Genomic DNA, 23890 nt, shown 5'->3' with positions numbered 1-23890 from the left:
AAGAAAACAGAGACATACATGTGGTCGACAGGGGGGTCTGGGTGAGGCTGGTGCTGACTCACCTGGGGGGTCGATGGAGTGCTCTGCCTGCCATCTGAGTTCCCGGGAGAACCTCTCCAGCACCGATCCGCAGTGTGTCCTCTACGGCCACAGTGGGTGCAGGAGAGGCCCCCCCCTCCGGTCCTCCTAGCAGCGGTCCCTCCAAGCTCCATGGGCGTTGGAGCAGGAGGGATGGGAGGTGGAATGAATAGGCCCCGATCGGAACGTCCCCGGGCAGTTAGCAGGTTGTCCAGCCTGATGGACAAATCAATCAACTGGTCCAGAGTGGTGGTATGGTCCCGGCAAGCCAGCTCCCGGCGGACGTCCTCACGTAGACTACACCTGTAGTGGTCAATCAGGGCCCGCTCATTCCACCCCGATCCGGCGGCTAGAGTCCGGAACTCCAGCGCAAAGTCCTGAGCGCTCCTCTTCTCCTGCCTCAGATGAAATAATCGCTCGCCCGCCGCCTTGCGATGATCGAATACCGCCCGGAAGCGGCGAGCGAACTCTGGGTAGTTGTCCTTTGCTGAGTCTGGGCCCTCCCAGACGGCGTTGGCCCATTCCAGGGCTCTACCCGTGAGGCACGAGACGAGGACGCTCACCCTCTCTTCATCGGAGGGAGAGGGCCGGACGGTCGCCAAGTACAGGTCCAACTGGAGCAAAAACCCCTTGCACCCAGCGGCCGTCCCATCGAACTCCCTGGGAGCCATTATCCGTATCCCGCTTGTACTGGGTTCGGTTGGATTCGGTAGGGGCGCAGGGTGATGAATTGGTCCTGGTGGGGGTGATGGAGCGACTCGCTCCCAGCTCTCCAATCGGGTCAGCACCTGGTCCATGGCCGTGCCCAGTCACTGGAGGAGGCTGGCATGTTGGCCGACTTGTTCCTCCATTGACAATGTTCCTGTCCCTGCTGACTCCATAAGTGGTTGCGGGATTCTGTCACGAGCGGAATGAACAGTTTAAGGAGTGAGTCAAGCGCAGGAGACTGAGGTCCGTTGGAACAATCTTAATTTAATAAATCCACGGGTAAGTTTCACATACGGCTGGGAGCATAACAGTCAGGAAAAATGACAAAAAGAAGCTCCGCTCAAAAGGCAGACGGGGCGCAGCCCGGCAACCCTAATGCCTATATAATATAAGTAACACCACACGTAACAACGAACAATCCCGCACAAATCCTAGCTAAACACAGACAGACTAAATACCCCCCCACTAATGACAAACACAAAACAGGTGCAAACAAAAAACAGACATAACTAATAGACACTGAAACACAGATCGGTGGCAGCTAGTAGGCCGGCGACGACGACCGCCGAGCGCCGCTCGACCGAGGAGAGGCGCCACCTTCTGTGGATGTTGTGACAGTTACCTGTGCTTCAGAGGATAACTTCATTAGAGTTACCGGCCTCAGAAATCAGCAATTAACTGCACCTCAGATTGCACCTCACAGAGTTCAAGTAACAGACACATCTCAACATCAACTGTTCAGAGGAGACTGCGTGAATCAGGCCTTCATGGTCGAATTGCTGCAAAGAAACCACTACTAAAGGACAGCAATAAGAAGAAAATACTTTCTTGGGCCAAGAAACACGAGCAATGGACATTAAAATGGTGGAAATCTGTCCTTTGTTCTGATGCAGTGGCGATTTTGGCATGTAAATCTTAGTGGGGCAAAAAAAATTAAAATAAGTGGGATGCATGCCAGCAAAGCCACTACTCAACACAAAACAATATATAGATTTCACTATAACGGTGACAAGCGGTGCCCACAAACTGTTAGGGCCTACATAAAGCTGTCCCAACATCTTCCCAATGCTACACCTGGCTATCAGCGGAGCCTTGTCTGGCAGCGAAACAGTTAATTCAGCCTCATTTACTGCCTTTAAAAAATATATAGCTGATATGGCTGACTTGCTTAAACTAATGTGGCTTCTAATGACAATTGAGATGTACAAACTATGGCATAAGGGGACGACAAGCGGATAAGATGCAATACGTAACTTTGATTAAGACATTAATGAGCGTAGTCAATATTACAGAATTCAGAACATGGGTCGTTCTTACAGTGTTCTCCCTGTACACCAAGTCAGAACCGTAGGAGAAATAAAGGGGGCATATAAGCAGACAATGAAAGCTCTTACAAAATTTGATGATTACACTTCACTAAAACAGGTTATAGGCTACATGTGCACCACCAAGTCAGAACAGTACAAAAAATAAAAAATGCATGAAATGAAATGTATGTAAGTCGCTCTGGATAAGAGTGTCTGCTAAATGACAAAAAAATTAAAATGTAAATGTAACAGTAGGCGAAATTAAGAGGGTAAAAGGGACCAAATTATTAGGGTGAGGCACATGGGCTACTAACAGCTTACTACACAACATACACTTAGTATTACTTTCTAAGCTACATTATACATATCTCCCATATCTCCATCTGTGATGTATTTAGAATCCAAGGCACACTTAACCAGCATGGCTACCACAGCATTCTGCAGCGATACGCCATCCCATCTGGTTTGTGCTTAGTGGGACTATCATATCAACAGGACAATGACCCAAAACACACCTCCAGGCTGTGTAAGGGCTATTTGGCCAAGAAGGAGAGTGATGGAATGCTGCATCAAATGACCTGGCCTCCACAATCACCCGACCTCAACCCAATTGAGATGGTTTGGGATGAGTTGAACCGCAGAGTGAAGGAAAAGCAGCAAACAAGTACTCAGCATATGTGGGATCTCCTTCAAGACTGTTGGAAAAGCATTCCAGGTGACTACCTCATCAATCAATCAATCAATCAATCAATCAAATGTATTTATAAAGCCCTTTTTACATCAGCTGATGTCACAAAGTGCTATACAGAAACTCAGCCTAAACCCATAAAAGCAATCAATGCAGATGTAGAAGCACGGTGGTTAGGAAAAACTCTCTAGAAAGGAAGCTGGTTGAGAGAATGCCAAGCTATCATCAAGGCAAAAGGTGGTTACTTTGAAGAATCTAAAATCTTAAATATATTTTGATTTGTTTAACACTTTTTTTGGTTACTACATGATTCCATGTGTTATTTCATAGTTTTGACGTCTTCACTATTATTATACAATGTAGTGAGTGAGTGAGTGAGTGAGTGAGTGAGTGATGTGTACACCTGTGTGCGTGCATGCATGTGTCCCAACACCTCATCATGCACAACAGAAATTTGTTCCATTTGTGGTGTAGAACAGCAGCCAGCAGCAAACTGAGAAGTTACAGGTTTCAACCATCTTTGACTTTAGGTAAAACCTAACTCAAACTCAAGTTAAACTGAAACTTAATCTCAAACAAACTCAAACTTAACTTGTGGAAAGTAAGCTCTTCTCTTCCACTCTGTTAATAGTGTTACAAATAGCTCCTCTGTGGCTCAGTTGGTAGAGAATGGTGCAAGGGGGGTGGGTTCGAATCCTGCTGGGGCCACCCATCTGTAAAATGTATGCACGAATGACTGAATTGTTTTGTATAAAAGCATCTTCTAAATGGCATATATTATGAATATACTACTGTTATAATAATACTATTGCAGTACTCCACTATATTATGTGTTAAAGACATTATCTAAGCAAATACTTTACAAAGTAAACATACTCGAGTGACAGGGAGAGAGTGTGAGGGCGAGAGAGAGAGTTGAGATGGAGAAAGAGCAGGAGCAAGGGAAAGAGACAGAGGGAGAGAAAGAGGGCGAGAGAGAGAGCGAAAGATGGGAAGAGAGAGTGAGAGCGGGACCTTTTGTGCCTCTGCTGTGCCTGTCAGATACTCAGGGGCCAAAGCAGAAGTTTTCTGCTGGTAATTCCCGGCTCTGAGTGACAGCATCCTGTTGCGGTCGTCATGACAGCGGCAGAATGTTTTCACCATGTAAACCCCAGCCCTCCTTGCCACAACAAACCACCACGGGATGACTCACACACACTGGCTCTATGTTCCAAATGGAACCATATTCACTACATAGTGCATTGCTTTTGTCAAAAGTAGTGCACTATACAGTATAGGGAATAGTGTGCCATTTGGGACAGAACCTGGAGCTTAATGTCACTGCAGAGCCTTGAGTCTGTAGACTCCAGCCAGCGGGCACATGGTTACCATGGTTGTGGATTTCCCGCCAAATTGTGCTAGTTTGAAAACGATGTCGCAGGTGAAATTGTATTGGTCGCTGGAGGCGTGTTTTTGGGCTACTTCTAAATTGCACCGTGGCCGCCATGGCATATCTCTTCAAATATATATATATATATATATATATATATATATATATATATATATATATATATATATATATATATACACTGCTCAAAAAATTAAAGGGAACACTTAAACAACACAATGTAACTCCAAGTCAATCACACTTCTGTGAAATCAAACTGTCCACTTAGGAAGCAACACTGATTGACAATACATTTCACATGCTGTTGTGCAAATGGAATAGACAACAGGTGGAAATTATAGGCAATTAGCAAGACACCCCCAATAAGGAGTGGTTCAGCAGGTGGTGACAGACCACTTCTCAGTTCTTATGCTTCCTGGCTGATATTTTGGTCACTTTTGAATGCTGGCGGTGCTTTCACTCTAGTGGTAGCATGAGACGGAGTCTACAACCATCACAAGTGGCTCATGTAGTGCAGCTCATCCAGGATGGCACATCAATGCGAGCTGTGGCAAGAAGGTTTGCTGTGTCTGTCAGCGTAGTGTCCAGAGCATGGAGGCGCTACCAGGAGACAGGCCAGTACATCAGGAGACGTGGAGGAGGCCGTAGGAGGGCAACAACCCAGCAGCAGGACCGCTACCTCCGCCTTTGTGCAAGGAGGAGCAGGAGGAGCACTGCCAGAGCCCTGCAAAATGACCTCCAGCAGGCCACAAATGTGCATGTGTCTGCTCAAACGGTCAGAAACAGACTCCATGAGGGTGGTATGAGGGCCCAACGTCCACAGGTGGGGGTTGTGCTTACAGCCCAACACCGTGCAGGACGTTTGGCATTTGCCAGAGAACACCAAGATTGGCAAATTCGCCACTGGCGCCCTGTGCTCTTCACAGATGAAGCAGGTTCACACTGAGCACATGTGACAGACGTGACAGAGTCTGGAGACGCCGTGGAGAACGTTCTGCTGCCTGCAACATCCTCCAGCATGACCGGTTTGGCGGTGGGTCAGTCATGGTGTGGGGTGGCATTTCTTTGGGGGGCCGCACAGGCCTCCATGTGCTCGCCAGAGGTAGCCTGACTGCCATTAGGTACCGAGATGAGATCTTCAGACACCTTGTGAGACCATATGCTGGTGCGGTTGGCCCTGGGTTCCTCCTAATGCAAGACAATGCTAGACCTCATGTGGCTGGAGTGTGTCAGCAGTTCCTGCAAGAGGAAGGCTATGGACTGGTCCGCCCGTTCCCCAGACCTGAATCCAATTGAGCACATCTGGGACATCATATCTCGCTCCATCCACCAACGCCACGTTGCCCAACAGACTGTCCAGGAGTTGGCGGATGCTTTAGTCCAGGTCTGGGAGGAGATCCCTCAGGAGACCATCTGCCACCTCATCAGGAGCATGCCCAGGCGTTGTAGGGAGGTCATTCAGGCACGTGGAGGCCACACACACTACTGAGCCTCATTTTGACTTGTTTTGAGGACATTACATCAAAGTTGGATCAGCCTGTAGTGTGGTTTTCCACTGTAATTTTGAGTGTGACTCCAAATCCAGACCTCCATGTGTTGATAAATTGGATTTCCATTGATTCTTTTTGTGTGATTTTGTTGTCAGCACATTTAACTATGTAAAGAAAAAAGTATTTAATAAGATTATTTCATTCATTCAGATCTAGGATGTGTTATTTTAGTGTTCCCTTTATTTTTTTGAGCAGTATATATATATATATATATATCTCATATCTCTCTTCCCATCTTTCTTTCACTCACTCACTCACACTCACTCATATATATATATATATATATATATATATATATATATATATATCTCCTCATTGATTTATAGAAGCAGGTACCCACGTGCCATCTCCTCATTGGTTATACCCACGTGGGTGACTGAAAGACGAACGAGGTCAGTGGCGGTAATGCACCTCGTTTATGAAAGTTGCCCATTGCAATATAAAGTCAAGAGAAGAAAAAGCCTGGAAGAAAGTGAGATGACGAGAAACTATTCGGTTGGCCGTTTTATGTGTGGATTAATTGGCGGAGTAGAGGACCTTGTGCATTTCAGGTAAAATAACAACTCAATGTTTATATCCCAGGACAAATTAGCTAGCAACAGCAAGCCACCTACATAGGACAAATCAGCTAGCAAGTGCAAGCTAACTTGCTAAATTGCCATAAACATTTCATGTTTTTAATATGATTGGTTCAGAGTATTTTAACCTGCGTGTTGTGATCGCGTTTGGTATTGGGGGACAAAATACATTCATGCTCATTGGCGCACGTGAGCAGTGTGGGTGCAATAATTCAATAATGTAGATGTCTAATTTTATTTTGCAACGCTCGATTTTGCTAATGTTCAGTTCTACAGCCTGGAGCGCTGCACAAGTGGAAATTTGAAATGGAAGTTATGAAACTCCCTCACGGACTTCTGTTATGGGAAAAAAATCCACTATGAAAATGACATGAAATGTGGAGAATGATAGGGTACATTTGCATCTGTTGGCAAATGTAGGCTATTAATTTCTATGCCATACAGTTGAAGTTGGCCAACTACATTTCAACTCAGTTTTCCTGACAATTCCTGACATTTGATCTGAGCAAAAATCCCCTGTTTTAGGTCAGTTAGGATCACAACTTTATTTTAAGAATGTGAAATGTCAGAATAATAGTAGAGAGAATGATTTATTTCAGCTTTTATTTATTTCATCACATTCCCAGTGGGTCAGAAGTTTACATACACTCAATTAGTATTTGGTAGCATTGCCTTTAAATTGTTTGACTTGGGTCAAACGTTTTGGGTAGCCTTCCACAAGCTTCCCACAATAAGTTGGGTGAATTTTGGCCCATCCCTTCTGACAGAGCTGGTGTAACTGAGTCAGGTTTGTAGGCCTCCTTGCTCGCACACGCTTTTTCAGTTCTGCCTACAAATGTTCTATACGATTGAGGGCAGGGCATTGTGATGGCCACTCCAATACCTTGACTTTGTTGTCCTTAAGCTATTTTTCCACAACTTTGGAAGTATTGTTGGGGTCATTGTCCATTTGGAAGACCCATTTGAGACTATAACTTAAAGCTATAACTTCCTGACTGATGTCTTGAAATGTTGCTTCAATATATCCACATAATTTTCCTCCCTCATGATGCCATCTATTTTGTGAAGTGCACCAGTCCCTCCTGCAGCAAAGCACCCCCACAACATGATGCTGCCACCCCCGTGCTTCACGGTTGGGATGTTGTTCTTCGGCTTGCAAGCCTCCGCCTTTTCCCTCCAAACATCATAATGGTCATTATGGCCAAACGGTTCTATTTTTGTTTCATCAGACCAGAGGACATTTCTCCTAAAAGTACGAACTTTGTCCCTATCTGCAGTTGCAAACCGTAGTCTGGCTTTTTTATGGCGTTTTTGGAGCAGTGGCTTCTTCCTTGCTGAGCGGCCTTTTTAGGTTATGTCTATTGTCAGGCGGTGGGTGTAGCTGGTGCATGAAGTCAGGCGCAGGAGAGCAGAGATGAGTGAACAATGCACTTTACTTGAGAAAACAGCAGTAAACATACCAACAAAGTAAACATACCAATGTGCGAACAATAACGGTTGCCACAAAACACGGATGAAAACAACACCCGGAAAAACCAGCCGGAAACGTACCGACCTTAACGATAAACAATCACACACAAAGACATGGAGGAAACAGAGGGTTAAATACATGACCAGTAATTGGGAAATGAAAACCAGGTGTGTGGGAAATAAAGACAAAACCAATGGAAAATGAAAAGTGGATCGGCGATGGCTAGAAGACCGGCGACGCCGAGCGCCGCCCGAACAAGGAGAGGAACTGACTTCGGTGGAATTCGTGACAGATATAGGACTTGTTTTACTGTGGATATAGATAATTTGTACCTGTTTCGTCCAGCATCTTCACAGGGTCCTTTGCTGTTGTTCTGGGATTGATTTGCACTTTTCGCACCAAAGTACGTTCATCTCTAGGAGACAGAACGCGTCTCCCTCCTGAGCGGTATGTTGGCTGTGTGGTCCCATGGTGTTTATACTTGAGTACTATTGTTTCTACAGATGAATGTGGTACCTTTCAGGCGTTTGGAAATTGCTCCCAAGGATGAACCAGACTTGTGGAGGTCTACAATTCTTTTATTGAGGTCTTGGCTGATTTCTTTTGATTTTCCCATGATGTCAAGCAAAGAGGAACTGAGTTTGAAGGTAGGCCTTGAAATACAACTTCTGACCCACTGGAATTGTGATACAGTAAATTATAAGTGAAATAATCTGTCTGTAAACAATTGTTGGAAAGATTACTTGTGTCATGCACCAAGTGGATGTCCTATCCGACTTACCAAAACTATAGTTTGTTAACAAGAAATTTGTGGAGTGGTTGAAAAACGAGTTTTAATGACTCCAACCTAAGTGTATGTTAACTTCCGACTTCAACTGTATGTTACCAATTGAACGACATCTATTGCAGGATAAGTCAATGCTTAAGTTTACATAGCTGGCCATATATGGATGTTCCATTTTACTTGATGGGTTGGTAAGTAGGCTTCTTCTAACCCATCACTTTCTACTACATATAATAATATGATTACATTATATCTTTACATTAAAAACCAAAGTCTATCAGAATTCCAGTCATTTCAATAAATGTTATACCCCTTGATCTTCAAAACGAAGGACTTATTAGCCAGCCCTACTCTGTTGATTATGATTGTGTTGTCATGGAGGACTGATTGGGCTGAGTTTATGGAATGGCATGCTTTGAGCACTCCTGAAAAGTGCTATTTACACGTGAAAATGAATGCCATATGTTGCATTTGCTATAGGCCTACTGTTTAATATTTTGTTGGTGACACTTTGATTTCTTGATAATGATGAAACAATAACAAAACGGTCGCCCCACCTCTGTTTTGGTAAAAAGCTGAAGGATGGGCCTGGAGAAATGTAACCACTCTCAGATTAATAGACAGAGCTATGGATGCAAGGACTGACCATCCATGATATCAAAGTGATTGTTTTAACCACGTTATGAGGCTATACAGTGTTTGTTTACTTTTACAATGTTTACAAACATTGGAGAAAAATAAGCTTATATTTTGGGTTCTCATGGAGTGTGACAGTTGAACTAAGCTGATGAGGCATTTATAAGTTATGTTCTTTAAGAATCAATGTATATATATACTGCTCCAAAAAATAAAGGGAACACTTAAACAACACATCCTAGATCTGAATGAAAGAAATAATCTTATTAAATACTTTTTTATTTACATAGTTGAATGTGCTGACAACAAAATCACACAAAAATAATCAATGGAAATCCAATTTATCAACCCATGGAGGTCTGGATTTGGAGTCACACTCAAAATTAAAGTGGAAAACCACACTACAGGCTGATCCAACTTTGATGTAATGTCCTTAAAACAAGTCAAAATGAGGCTCAGTAGTGTGTGTGGCCTCCACGTGCCTGTATGACCTCCCTACAACGCCTGGGCATGCTCCTGATGAGGTGGCGGATGGTCTCCTGAGGGATCTCCTCCCAGACCTGGACTAAAGCATCCGCCAACTCCTGGACAGTCTGTGGTGCAACGTGGCGTTGGTGGATGGAGCGAGACATGATGTCCCAGATGTGCTCAATTGGATTCTGGTCTGGGGAACGGGCGGGCCAGTCCATAGCATCAATGCTTGCCTCTTGCAGGAGCTGCTGACACACTCCAGCCACATGAGGTCTAGCATTGTCTTGCATTAGGAAGAACCCAGGGCCAACCGCACCAGCATATGGTCTCACAAGGGGTCTGAGGATCTCATCTCTGTACCTAATGGCAGTCAGGCTACCTCTGGCGAGCACATGGAGGGCTGTGCGGCCCCCCAAAGAAATACCACCCCACACCATGACTGACCCACCACCAAACCGGTCATGCTGGAGGATGTTGCAGGCAGCAGAACGTTCTCCACGGCGTCTCCAGACTCTGTCACGTCTGTCACGTGCTCAGTGTGAACCTGCTTTCATCTGTGAAGAGCACAGGGCGCCAGTGGCGAATTTGCCAATCTTGGTGTTCTCTGGCAAATGCCAAACGTCCTGCACGGTGTTGGGCTGTAAGCACAACCCCCACCTGTGGATGTCGGGCCCTCATACCACCCTCATGGAGTCTGTTTCTGACCGTTTGAGCAGACACATGCACATTTGTGGCCTGCTGGAGGTCATTTTGCAGGGCTCTGGCAGTGCTTCTCCTGCTCCTCCTTGCACAAAGGCAGAGGTAGCAGTCCTGCTGCTGGGTTGTTGCCCTCCTACGGCCTACTCCACGTCTCCTGATGTACTGGCCTGTCTCCTGGTAGCGCCTCCATGCTCTGGACACTACGCTGACAGACACAGCAAACCTTCTTGCCACAGCTCGCATTGATGTGCCATCCTGGATGAGCTGCACTACATGAGCCACTTGTGTGGGTTGTAGACTCCGTCTCATGCTACCACTAGAGTGAAAGCACCGCCAGCATTCAAAAGTGACCAAAACATCAGCCAGGAAGCATAGGAACTGAGAAGTGGTCTGTGGTCCCCACCTGCAGAACCACTCCTTTATTGGAGGTGTCTTGCTAATTGCCTATAATTTCCACCTTTTGTCTATTCCATTTGCAAAACATCATGTGAAATGTATTGTCAATCAGTGTTGCTTCCTAAGTGGACAGTTTGATTTCACAGAAGTGTGATTGACTTGGAGTTACATTGTGTTGTTTAAGTGTTCCCTTTATTTTTTTGAGCAGTGTATATACAGTTTCAGTCAAAAGTTTGGACACACTTACTCATTCAAGGGTTTTCTTTATTTTTACTATTTTCTACATTGTAGAATAATTGTGAAGACATCAAAACTATGAAATAACACATATGGACTCATGTAGTAACAAAAAAAGTGTTAAACAAATCAAAATATATTTGATATTTGAGATTCTTCAAAGTAGCCACCCTTTGCCTTGATAACAGCTTTGCACACTTTTGGCATTCTCTCAACCAGCTTCATGAGGTAGTCACCTGGGATGCATTTCAATTAACAGGTGTGCCTTGTTAAGTTAAGATGTGGAATTTCTTTCATTCTTAATGCGTTTGAGCCATTCAGTTGTGTTGTGACAAGGTAGGGTTGGTATACCAAGTCGGTAAAAGACCAAGTCCATATTATGGCAAGAACAGCTCAAATAAGCAAAGAGAAACATTTACATTACATTTACATTTAAGTCATTTAGCAGACGCTCTTATCCAGAGCGACTTACAAAATGGTGCATTCACCTTATGATATCCAGTGGAACAACCACTTTACAATAGTGCATCTAAATCTTTTAAGGGGGGGGGGGGTTAGAAGGATTACTTTATCCTATCCTTAAAGAGGTGGGGTTTCAAGTGTCTCCGGAAGGTGGTGATTGACTCCGCTGTCCTGGCGTCGTGAGGGAGCTTGTTCCACCATTGGGGTGCCAGAGCAGCGAACAGTTTTGACTGGGCTGAGCGGGAACTGTGCTTCCTCAGAGGTAGGGGGGCCAGCAGGCCAGTGGTGGATGAACGCAGTGCCCTTGTTTGGGTGTAGGGCCTGATCAGAGCCTGAAGGTATGGAGGTGCCGTTCCCTTCACAGCTCCGTAGGCAATCACCATGGTCTTGTAGCGGATGCGAGCTTCAACTGGAAGCCAGTGGAGAGAGCGGAGGAGCGGGGTGACGTGAGAGAACTTGGGAAGGTTGAACACCAGACGGGCTGCGGCGTTCTGGATGAGTTGTAGGGGTTTAATGGCACAGGCAGGGAGCCCAGCCAACAGCGAGTTGCAGTAATCCAGACGGGAGATGACAAGTGCCTGGATTAGGACCTGCGCCGCTTCCTGTGTGAGGCAGGGTCGTACTCTGCGAATGTTGTAGAGCATGAACCTACAGGATCGGGTCACCGCCTTGATGTTAGTGGAGAACGACAGGGTGTTGTCCAGGATCACGCCAAGGTTCTTAGCACTCTGGGAGGAGGACACAAGGGAGTTGTCAACCGTGATGGCGAGATCATGGAACGGGCAGTCCTTCCCCGGGAGGAAGAGCAGCTCCGTCTTGCCGAGGTTCAGCTTGAGCTGGTGATCCGTCATCCACACTGATATGTCTGACAGACATGCAGAGATGCGATTCGCCGCCTGGTTATCAAAAGGGGGAAAGGAGAAGATTAATTGTGTGTCGTCTGCATAGCAATGATAGGAGAGACCATGTGAGGATATGACAGAGCCAAGTGACTTGGTGTATAGCGAGAATAGGAGAGGGCCTAGAACAGAGCCCTGGGGGACACCAGTGGTGAGAGCGCATGGTGCGGAGACAGATTCTCGCCACGCCACCTGGTAGGAGCGACCTGTCAGGTAGGACGCAATCCAAGCGTGGGCCGCGCCGGAGATGCCCAACTCGGCGAGGGTGGAGAGGAGGATCTGATGGTTCACAGTATCAAAGGCAGCAGATAGGTCTAGAAGGATGAGAGCAGAGGAGAGAGAGTTAGCTTTAGCAGTGCGGAGAGCCTCCGTGACACAGAGAAGAGCAGTCTCAGTTGAATGCCCAGTCTTGAAACCTGACTGATTAGGATCAAGAAGGTCATTCTGAGAGAGATAGCAGGAGAGCTGGCCAAGGACGGCACGTTCAAGAGTTTTGGAGAGAAAAGAAAGAAGGGATACTGGTCTGTAGTTGTTGACATCGGAGGGATCGAGTGTAGGTTTTTTCAGAAGGGGTGCAACTCTCGCTCTCTTGAAGACGGAAGGGACGTAGCCAGCGGTCAAGGATGAGTTGATGAGCGAGGTGAGGAAGGGGAGAAGGTCTCCGGAAATGGTCTGGAGAAGAGAGGAGGGGATAGGGTCAAGTGGGCAGGTTGTTGGGCGGCCGGCCGTCACAAGACGCGAGATTTCATCTGGAGAGAGAGGGGAGAAAGAGGTCAAAGCACAGGGTAGGGCAGTGTGAGCAGGACCAGCGGTGTCGTTTGACTTAGCAAACGAGGATCGGATATCGTCAACCTTCTTTTCAAAATGGTTGACGAAGTCATCCGCAGAGAGGGAGGAGGGGGGGGAGGGGGAGGAGGATTCAGGAGGGAGGAGAAGGTAGCAAAGAGCTTCCTAGGGTTAGAGGCAGATGCTTGGAATTTAGAGTGGTAGAAAGTGGCTTTAGCAGCAGAGACAGAAGAGGAGAATGTAGAGAGGAGTGAGTGAAAGGATGCCAGGTCCGCAGGGAGGCGAGTTTTCCTCCATTTCCGCTCGGCTGCCCGGAGCCTTGTTCTGTGAGCTCGTAGTGAGTCGTCGAGCCACGGAGCAGGAGGGGAGGACCGAGCCGGCCTGGAGGATAGGGGACAGAGAAAATCAAAGGATGCAGAAAGGGAGGAGAGGAGGGTTGAGGAGGCAGAATCAGGAGATAGGTTGGAGAAGGTTTGAGCAGAGGGAAGAGATGATAGGATGGAAGAGGAGAGAGTAGCGGGAGAGAGAGAGCGAAGGTTGGGACGGCGCAATACCATCCGAGTAGGGGCAGAGTGAGAAGTGTTGGATGAGAGCAAGAGGGAAAAGGATACAAGGTAGTGGTCGGAGATTTGGAGGGGAGTTGCAATGAGATTAGTGGAAGAACAGCATCTAGTAAAGATGAGGTCAAGCGTATTGCCTGCCTTGTGAGTAGGGGGGAAGGTGAGAGGGTGAGGTCAAAAGAGGAGAGGAGTGGAAAGAAGGAGGCAGAGAGGAATGAGTCAAAGGTAGACGTGGGGAGGTTAAAGTCACCCAGAACTGTGAGAGGTGAGCCATCCTCAGGAAAGGAACTTATCAAGGCGTCAAGCTCATTGATGAACTCTCCAAGGGAACCTGGAGGGCGATAAATGATAAGGATGTTAAGCTTGAAAGGGCTGGTAACTGTGACAGCATGGAATTCAAATGAGGAGATAGACAGATGGGTCAGGGGAGAAAGAGAGAATGTCCACTTGGGAGAGATGAGGATTCCATTGCCACCACCCCGCTGGCTCGATGCTCTAGGGGTATGCGAGAACACGTGGGCAGACGAAGAGAGAGCAGTAGGAGTAGCAGTGTTATCTGTGGTAATCCATGTTTCCGTCAGCGCCAGGAAGTCTAGGGACTGGAGGGTAGCATAGGCTGAGATGAACTCAGCCTTGTTGGCTGCAGACCGGCAGTTCCAGAGGCTGCCGGAGACCTGGAACTCCACGTGGGTCGTGCGCGCTGGGACCACCAGGTTAGAGTGGCAGCGGCCACGCGGTGTGAAGCGTTTGTATGGCTTGTGCAGAGAGGAGAGAACAGGGATAGACAGACACATAGTTGACAAGCTACAGAAGTGTTGTTTCTTGTATTATTGTCTCCTGTGTCTTTAGAGAACTGTTTCACTTTGATATCCTTTTTCTTCTGTCCTGATTTTCTCTTTCTTTTCTTCTGTTAACTAGATATTCTTTGTTGTTCTTCGTTAGCTAGCTAGCTTCTTCCAAAAGAGTCCCTAGCAACTGCTTAGCAACTGGTAAACAATTCAGCTTGCTAAGATAACTACAATTTTATGAAAAATAGTTATTTTTCAAAAGCCTATCTTCTTTGTTTGTTGCTTGTTTTTTCTCCTATTCAGTCTTGCAGTTTTCTTTTGCTTTTTTCCGATGTACTTCACTCTAAAAACCATGTAAATTTCAATATTTGTAGGAGCTCATTCTTCAGCTGCTGCTGCTCAAATTGGAGTTCCGGAACTTACAGTCCGTCATTACTTTAAGACATGAAGGTCAGTCAATCTGGAAAATCTCAAGAACTTTGAAAGTTAATTCAAATGCAGTCACAAAAACCATTAAGCGCTATGATGAAACTGGCTTTCATGAGGCCCGCCACAGGAAAAGAAGACCCAGAGTTATCTCTGCTGCAGAGAATAAGTTCATTAGAAATTGGCAATTAACAGCACCTCAGATTGCAGCCCAAATAAATGCTTCAGAGAATTCAAGTAACAGACACATCTCAACGTCAACTGTTCAGAGGAGACGGCATGAATCAGGTCTTCATGGTCGAATTGCTGCAAAGAAACCATGACTAAAGGACACCAATGAGAAGAAGAGACTTGCTTGGGCCAAGAAACACGAGCAATGGACATTAGACCAGTGGAAATCTGTACTTTGGTCTGATGAGTTCAAATTTTAGATTTTTGGTTTCAACCGCCCTGTCTTTGTGAGACAAAGAGTAGGTGAATGGATGAGTGGTTCCCACCATGAAGCATGGAGGAGGAGGTGTGATGGTGTAGGGGTGCTTTTCTGGTGAAACTGTCTGTGATTTATTTAGAGTTCAAGGCACACTTAACCAGCATGGCTACAACAGCATTCTGCTGCGATACGCCATCCCATCTGGTTTGCACTTAGTCCACTATAATTTATTATTCAACAGGACAGTGACCCAAAACACACCTCCAGGCTGTGTAAAGGCTATTTGACCAAGAAGGAGTGGTGGAGTGCTGCATCAGATAACCTGGCCTCCACAATCACCCGACCTCAGCCCAATTGAGATGGTTTGGGATGAGTTGGACCGCAGAGTGAAGGAAAAGCAGCCAACAAGTGCTCAGCATTCCAACTTTTTTTCCATAGGCTGGGATCCGCACTATGCAGCTGTTGCAAGAGCGCATTTTTCACTGGCTGTCCACTGGTTTCAAAAACAATGATTGATTTGGCAGCTTAAACTTCTTGAATTCAACGATTATTGTGTTCAAATACACATTTAGATTTGTGAACATCCATCCACAACAACCACAGTCCGTGAGGCGCAGATAGCTGAATGTGAGAGCAGCAGTGTGATTCACATCAATGCGCTATGTAGATATCAATAGTAAGTGATATCCGTATCGCTGTAGACTACACCACTGCTGTCATCCTTACCTCCAAGCATTTATTCAAGTTGGATAATCTTTGGATGCCAACAGCAGTCGCACCATTGGAAGACATAGCTTGGACTGTAGCCTACAAAAGCCTTTTCCTGCACCTTTCCTGCGATCCATCAAACACATTTGGTGTGTCATCATAGTGGTCTCTGACTTGTGGTCAGACTCGCTCAGGTGGAACAAACTTAAACTTGTGCCTTTTTTCAATGCTGATTTGAATGTCATTGAGAAAAGTGTCATATTTCTTTCTTGCAAACATCCTTTCAGATTTTAAATGTAATCCTCGAAGTAATCATCTACTTTTTCAAAAGTATCTGTAATCTGATTACAATATTTTTGCTGGTAACGTAATGGATTACAGTTACCGTTTTTTTTGTAATCCATTACTCCCCAACCCTGGTAGTTACAGTCTTGTTCCGTTGCTGCAACTCCCCTACGGACTCAGGAGAGGCGAAGGTCGATAGCCATGCGTCCTCCGAAACACGACCCTGCCAAGCTGCACTGCTTCTTGACACACTGCTCGCTTAACCCAGAAGCCAGCCGCACCAATGTGTCAGGGAAAACACCGTCCAGTTGGCGACCATAGTCAGCTTGCAGGCGCCCGCCCCACCATAAGGAGCCACTAGAGCGCGATGAGACAAGGAAATCCCAGCCGACCAAACCCTCCCCCAACTGGGCCAATTGTGCGCCACCTCATGGGTCTCCTGGTCACGGCTGGCTGTGACAGCCTGGGATCAAACCCCCGGGTCTGTAGTGATGCCTCAAGCACTGTAATGCAGTGCCTTAGACCGCTGCGGCACTCGGGAGGCCCTGGATTATATTTCTATGGTTGGTTGCGGCTGTCAGTTTGCCTTTTGCAGATTTCAAAATACAATCGCAGGAAAAATGCACAATTTGGAAAGTACTAATCTGTCTGTAGAACCAATAGAATGTTTTTTTTCTCAACTCCCAATTTGTAGCTAACAACAGCGCTGTTTTTCAAAGTAGCTCATCTTGAGATAGGCTATTGCCACAGCGAGCGCACCGGCCGTCACCGTGAGTAGCCAATTTCTTCATCTTCCTCATTAGGTGAGTCAGTGTGCCACTGGAAATTGTATGTAGTAGCTTACTGTAGCCTATGGTATACATATTCCCTCCTATTATTGTACAGTAACACTTTACGTGACACCCAGTGTCAAAACACATTATGTTCCATCTAACCATGTCATGATATGTCATAGCAGCTGACATAACTTGTCATAACCTGTCATAATATGTTCATACCTCTGTCATGACCCATATATTTACACCTATTGTGACATATACTGCGTTATTTTATAGCTAGTTATGACACCTACATAAGAGTGTCAAAACCCACATTTATTTCAAAAAAATATATCCTGCCAAGAAGTTTCCTTTTTTAAAAAGTTTGTTTCTTAAATCCTTTGTTGTAATGACTTCTTGTCATGTTTATATCCTCATATTTTATATCACTTATAGAAAATACAATTTATGACACTGTCATGAAGCATTATGATCATTCTTTGTTACTTTACTTGGACTAAGAAAATACACTTTATGACACTGTCAAGAAGCATTACGACTATCATAATCATATGGACCAGATAGGTCTATCACGTACATGCCCTTATATCAGTCATCAGTCAAAAAGAGGGTGTCTTGTCCTGCTCCTGAAATCTGCTCCTGCATTCATCCCAGTCATCAGCAACAGATCACTGGAGTAGGTGCATGTCTGACATCAATGTGTGCACAATTACAATGATAATTTAATATGATACATTTAAATATATACAGTGCCTTGCAAAAGTATTCATCCCCTTGGCGTTTTTCCTATTTTGTTGCATTACAACCTGTAATTTAAATTGATTTTTATTTGGATTTCATTTAATGGACATACACAAAATAATCCAAGTTGGTGAAGTGAAATTTAAAAAATGACTTGTTTAAAAAAAAAAAAAAAAATGTTAAAAATAGAAAAGTGGTGCGTGCATATGTATTCACCACCTTTGCTATGAAGCCCCTAAATAAGATCTGGTGCAACCAATTACCTTCAGAAGTCACATAATTAGTTAAATAAAGTCCACCTGTGTGCAATCTAAGTGTCACATGATCTGTCACATGATCTCAGTATGCATACACCTGTTCTGAAAGACCCCAGAGTCTGCAACACCCCTAAGCAAGGGGCACCACCAAGCAAGCGGCAACATGAAGACCAAGCTGCTCTCCAAACATGTCACGACTTCCGCCGAAGTCGGTCCCTCTCCTTGTTCGGGCGGCGTTCGGTGGTCGACGTCACCGGCTTTCTAGCCACCGCCGATACACTTTTCATTTTCCATTTGTTCTGTCTTTGTCTTACACACCTGGCTTCACTCAACCAATTACTTGTTTATTATTTAACCCTCTGTTCCCCATGTTGTGTTTGTGAGTGGTTGTTTATTGTAATTCGGTCCATCTTTGTGGGCTCGTGATGTTACTTTGTAAATTTGTCTTTTTGAGTAAAGTACGTTGATTACTCATATCTGCTGTCCTGCGCCTGACTCTCTACACCAGCTACACACAGGACCCTTACAAAACAGGTCAGGGACAAAGTTGTGGAGAAATACAGATCAGGGTTGGGTTATGAAAAAATATCTGAAACTTTGAACATCCCACGGAGCACCATTAAATCCATTATAAAAAATGTAAAGAATATGGCACCACAACAAACCTGCCAAGAGAGGGCCGCCCACCAAAACTCACGGACCAGGCAGGGAGGGCATTCATCAGAGAGGCAACAAAGAGACCTAAGATAAACCTGAAGGAGCTGCAAAGCTCCACAGTGGAGATTGGAGTATCTGTCCATAGGACCACTTTAAGCCGTACACTCCATAGAGCTGGGCTTTACAGAAGAGTGGCCAGAAAAAAGCCATTGCTTAAAAAATAAATAAGCAAACACATTTGGTGTTCAACAAAAGGCATGTGGGAGACTCCCAAAACATATGGAAGAAGGTACTCTGGTCAGATGAGACTAAAATTGAGCTTTTTGGCCATTGAAGAAAATGCTATGTCTGGCGCAAACCCAACACCTCTCATCACCCTGAGATCATCATCCCCACAGTGAAGCATGGTGGTGGCAGCATCATTGTAACGGTTGTCGTCGGGAATGGAGGACCAAAACGCAGCAGGAATGTGGATGCTCATCTTGTATTTTATTTTAAACCAAGAAAACACCAAAATAACAAAATGAAGAACGAACGAACAAGAAAACAGTCTTGTCAGGCTCACACACGCAAAACAAGAAACAATCTCCCACAACACTACACCAAACAATTACCCATATATAGGACTCTCAATCAGAGGCAACGAGAAACACCTGCCTCCAATTGAGAGTCCAGCACCCAAACCTAAACATAGAAAACCTAAACTAGACAGAATGCAGAAATACAACCTAGAACATACTAACCTAGAACATACACCCAAAACCCAGGAACACATAAATCAAACACCCCTCTACAACACACACAAAACCCCCACCATACAAAACAAACATCCCTCTGCCACGTCCTGACCAAAATACTAAACAACTACTCCCTCTGCTGGTCAGGACGTGACAATCATGTTGTGGGGATGTTTTTCATCAGCAGGGACTGGGAAACTGGTCAGAATTGAAGGAATGGTGGATGGCACTAAATACAGGGAAATTCTTGAGGGGAACCTGTTTCAGTCTTCCAGAGATTTGTGACTGGGACGGAGGTTCACCTTCCAGCAGGACAATGACCCTAAGCATACTGCTAAAGCAACACTCAAGTGGTTTCAGGGGAAACATTTAAAGGTCTTGGAATGGCCTAGTCAAAGCCCAGACCTCAATCAAATGAGAATCTGTGGTATGACTTAAAGATTGCTGTACACCAGCGGAACCCATCCAACTTGAAGGAGCTGGAGCAGTTTTGCCTTGAAGAATGGGCAAAAATCCCAGTGGCTTGATGTGCCAAGCTTATAGAGACATACCCCAAGAGACTTGTAATTGCTGCAAAAGGTGGCTCTACAAAGTATTGACTTTGGGAGGATGAATAGTTATGCACGCTCAAGTTTTCTGTTTTTTTTTGTTTTATTTCTTGTTTTTTTCACAAGAAATAAATATTTTGCTTCTTCAAAGTGGTAGGCATGTTGTGTAAATCAAATGATACAAACCCCCCAAAATCTATTTTAATTCCAGGTTGTAAGGCAACAAAATAGGAAAAATGCCAAGGGGGGTGAATACTTTCGCAAGCCACTGTATACACTACCGTTCAAAAGTTTGGGTTCACTTAGAAATGTCCTTGTTTTTTAAAGAAAAGCACATTTTTTGTCCATTTTTAAAATAACATCAAATTGATCAGAAATACAGTGTAGACATTGTTAATGTTGTAAATGACTATGGTAGCTGGAAACGGCCGATTTCTTTTTTTTTTTTAAAGGAATATCTACATAGGCGTACAAAGGCCCATTATCAGCAACCGTCACTCCTGTGTTCCAATGGCATGTTGAGTTAGTTAATCCAAGTTTAAAAGGCTAATTGATCATTAGAAAACCCTTTTGCAATTATGTTAGCACAGCTGAAAACTGCCCCGGGGCCTATGATTTCTTAATCTGGCCAGTGGAATAGGGTGCTATTTGGTGCTATTTTCTGTCAATGACTCTTCCTGTGACCCCTGTCTGTATCATTCTTCTCATGTGTTGGTTTGCGTGTCAAAGTCAGCTTTAAACTCTTGGTGCTCTTCCCTGGTGTTGCATTGACCACCAATGGATGGAGAGAGTAAAAATCGATAGCATTTTCACCTCTTTTTAAATGATCAATAACAAAAACGATCTTACAGTAGCTAATGTAATCAGGCTAACAGCACTCAGACAGGTTGATTCCCAAATGGCACCCTATTCCCTATATAGTGCAGTAATTTTGACACAGCCTTGGTCACATGAGCCTTGGTCAAAAGTACAGTAATGCCATGTGTAGGGAATAGGGTGCCATTTGGGACACGGAATCAGAGGCTGTGATGTCACAGGGTCAGTTCCTCAAACTGTCTGTCAGCTGACAGCTCTCTGTTCTGCATTGAAATTCCATCGAGGGTGTGTGTGTGTGTGTGTGTGGGGGGGGGGGGGGGGGGGGTTGTGTGTGTGCGCATTCGTGCTTGTATGTATGTATTTGCGGTAGCCTCGCGATTGCTAGTTCAAATCCCCGAGCCGACTAGGTGAAAAATCGGTCTGTGCCCTTGAGCAAGGCACTTAACTCCTGTAAGTTGCTCTGGATAAGAGTGTCTGCTAAATAACTCAAATGTAAATGTGTGTCCTCGCGTGCACCTATTTGTTTATAAATGCCCCCCTTCTCTGGAGAATAAATGAAGTTGTACTTCACACACACATACAGCTGAAGTCGGAAGTTTACATACACCTTAGCCAAGTACATTTAAACTCAGTTTTTCACAATTCCTGACATTTAATCCTAGTAAAAATTCCCTGTCTTAGGTCAGTTAGGATCACCACTTTATTTTAAGAATGTGAAATGTCAGAATAATAGTAGAGAGAATGATTTATTTCAGCTTTTATTTATTTCATCACATTCCCAGTGGGTCAGAAGTTTACATACACTTAATTAGTATTTGGTAGCATTGCCTTTGAATTGTTTAACTTGGGTCAAACGTTTTGGGTAGCCTTCCACAAGCTTCCCACAATAAGTTGGGTGAATTTTGTCCCATTCCTCCTGACAGAGCTGGTGTGTAGGGCTCCAATGCTCGCACACGCCTTTTCAGTTCTGCCCACACATTTTCTATAGGGTTGAGGTCAGGGCTTTGTGATGGCCACTGCAATACCTTGACTTTGTTGTCCTTAAGCCATTATGCCACAACTTTGGAAGTATGCTTGTGGTCATTGTCCGTTTGGAAGACCCATTTGCGACCAAGCTTTAACTTCCTGACTGATGTCTTGAGATGTTGCTTCAATATATCTACATAATGTTCCTTCCTCATGCGGCCATCTATATTGTGAAGTGCACCAGTCCCTCCTGCAGCAAAGCACCCCCACAACATGATGCTGCCACCCCTGTGCTTCATGGTTGGGATGGTGTTCTTCAGCTTGCAAGCCTCCCCCTTTTTCCTCCAAACATAATAATGGTCATTATGGCCAAGCAGTTCTATTTTTGTTTAATCAGACCAGAGGACATTTCTCCAAAAAGTAGGATCTTTGTCCCCATGTGCAGTTGCAAACCGTGGTCTGGCTTTTTTATGGCGGTTTTGGAGCAGTGGCTTCTTCCTTGCTGAGCGGCCTTTCAGGTTATGTCAACATAGACCTCGTTTTACTGTGTATATAAATACTTATGTACCTGTTTCCTCCAGAATCTTCACAAGGTCCTTTGCTGTTGTTCTGGGATTGATTTGCACTTTTTGCACCAAAGTACATTAATCTCTAGGAGACAGAATGCGTCTCCTTCCTGAGCGGTATGATGGCTGCGTGGTCCCATGGTGTTTATACTTGTGTACTATTGTTTGTACAGTTGAACGTGGTACCTTCAGGCGTTTGGAAATTGCTCCCAAGGATGAACCAGACTTGTGGAGGTCTACAATTTTTTTATTGGGGTCTTGGCTGATTTCTTTTGATTTTCCCATGATGTCAAGCAAAGAGGCAATGAGTTTGTAGGTAGGCCTTGAAATACATCCACAGGTACACCTCCAATTGACTCAAATGATGTAAATTAGCCTACCAGAAGCTTCAAAAGCCATGACATCATTTTCTGGATTTTCACTAGTTTTTTTTTCACTCCAACCTAAGTGTATGTAAACTTCCGACTTCAACTGTAGGTTGTGTATGTGTGTGTGTGTGTGTGTGTGTGTGTGTGTGTGTGTGTGTGTGTGTGTGTGTGTGTGTGTGTGTGTGTGTGTGTGTGTGTGTGTGTGTGTGTGTGTGTGTGTGTGTGTGTGTGTGTGTGTGTGTGCATGCATGTTTGTGAAAAGAAAGTGAGAGGGTTGGGCATTGATTACAACCATGGAGACAAAAACCGAGAGTGTGTCATGGTGGCAGTTTGTAAGAATTCAGTTGTGTGACGTAGCGGGGAGATGTGGTCAGTTAAGTGGTCACTTTCGTCTCGACCAAAGTGTACGCAGTGTCAGTATTACCAAGCAGTCCTTCCACTTCTAAGTATAGCCAGCCCTGTAATGTTACTATGGCTAATGTATCTGATAATAATAATATTAATAATATAATTAATGCCATTTATCAGACGTTTTTATACCAAGTGACTGACGGTAGTGTGTGCATACAGTACATTTTCCATATGGGCGGCCCCAGTGGGAATCCATCCCGAGATTGTGGTGAGTGAGTGAGTGAGAGAGAGAGAGAGAGAGAGAGAGAGAGAGAGAGAGAGAGAGAGAGAGAGAGAGAGAGAGAGAAACGGAGAGAGAGAGAGAAACGGAGAGAGAGAAACGGAGAGAGAAACGGAGAGAGAGAGAGAGAGAGAGAGAGAGAGAGAGAGAAACGGAGAGAGAGAGAGAGAGAGAGAGAGAGAGAGAAACAGAGAGAGAGAGAGAGAGAGAGAGAGAGAGAGAGAGAAACGGAGAGAGAGAGAGAGAGAGAGAGAAACGGAGAGAGAGAGAGAGAGAGAGAGAAACGGAGAGAGAGAGAGAGAGAGAGAGAGAGAAACGGAGAGAGAGAGAGAGAGAGAGAGAGAGAGAGAGAGAAACAGAGAGAGAAACGGAGAGAGAGAGAGGGAGAGAAACGGAGAGAGAAACGGAGAGAGAAACAGAGAGAGAGAGAGAGAGAAACGGAGAGAGAAACGGAGAGAGAGAGAGAGAGAGAGAGAGAAACGGAGAGAGA

At 45.0% G+C, this 23890-nt stretch overlaps 1 protein-coding gene across 2 annotated transcripts in view; it reads left to right on the top strand.

Moving 5' to 3' along the window:
- LOC106580682 (dedicator of cytokinesis protein 10) overlaps positions 1-23890 on the top strand; it is a 165343-nt gene that overhangs the window by 33752 nt on the left and 107701 nt on the right. The gene's annotated exons all lie outside the window — the stretch shown is intronic.

This window comes from Salmo salar, chromosome 20, assembly GCF_965601325.2.
Source record: "Salmo salar chromosome 20, fSalSal1, whole genome shotgun sequence".
Lineage (NCBI taxonomy): Eukaryota > Metazoa > Chordata > Actinopteri > Salmoniformes > Salmonidae > Salmo > Salmo salar.
Note: the sequence above shows the minus strand (reverse complement) of the source record. Positions and strands in the feature narration are given on the sequence as shown.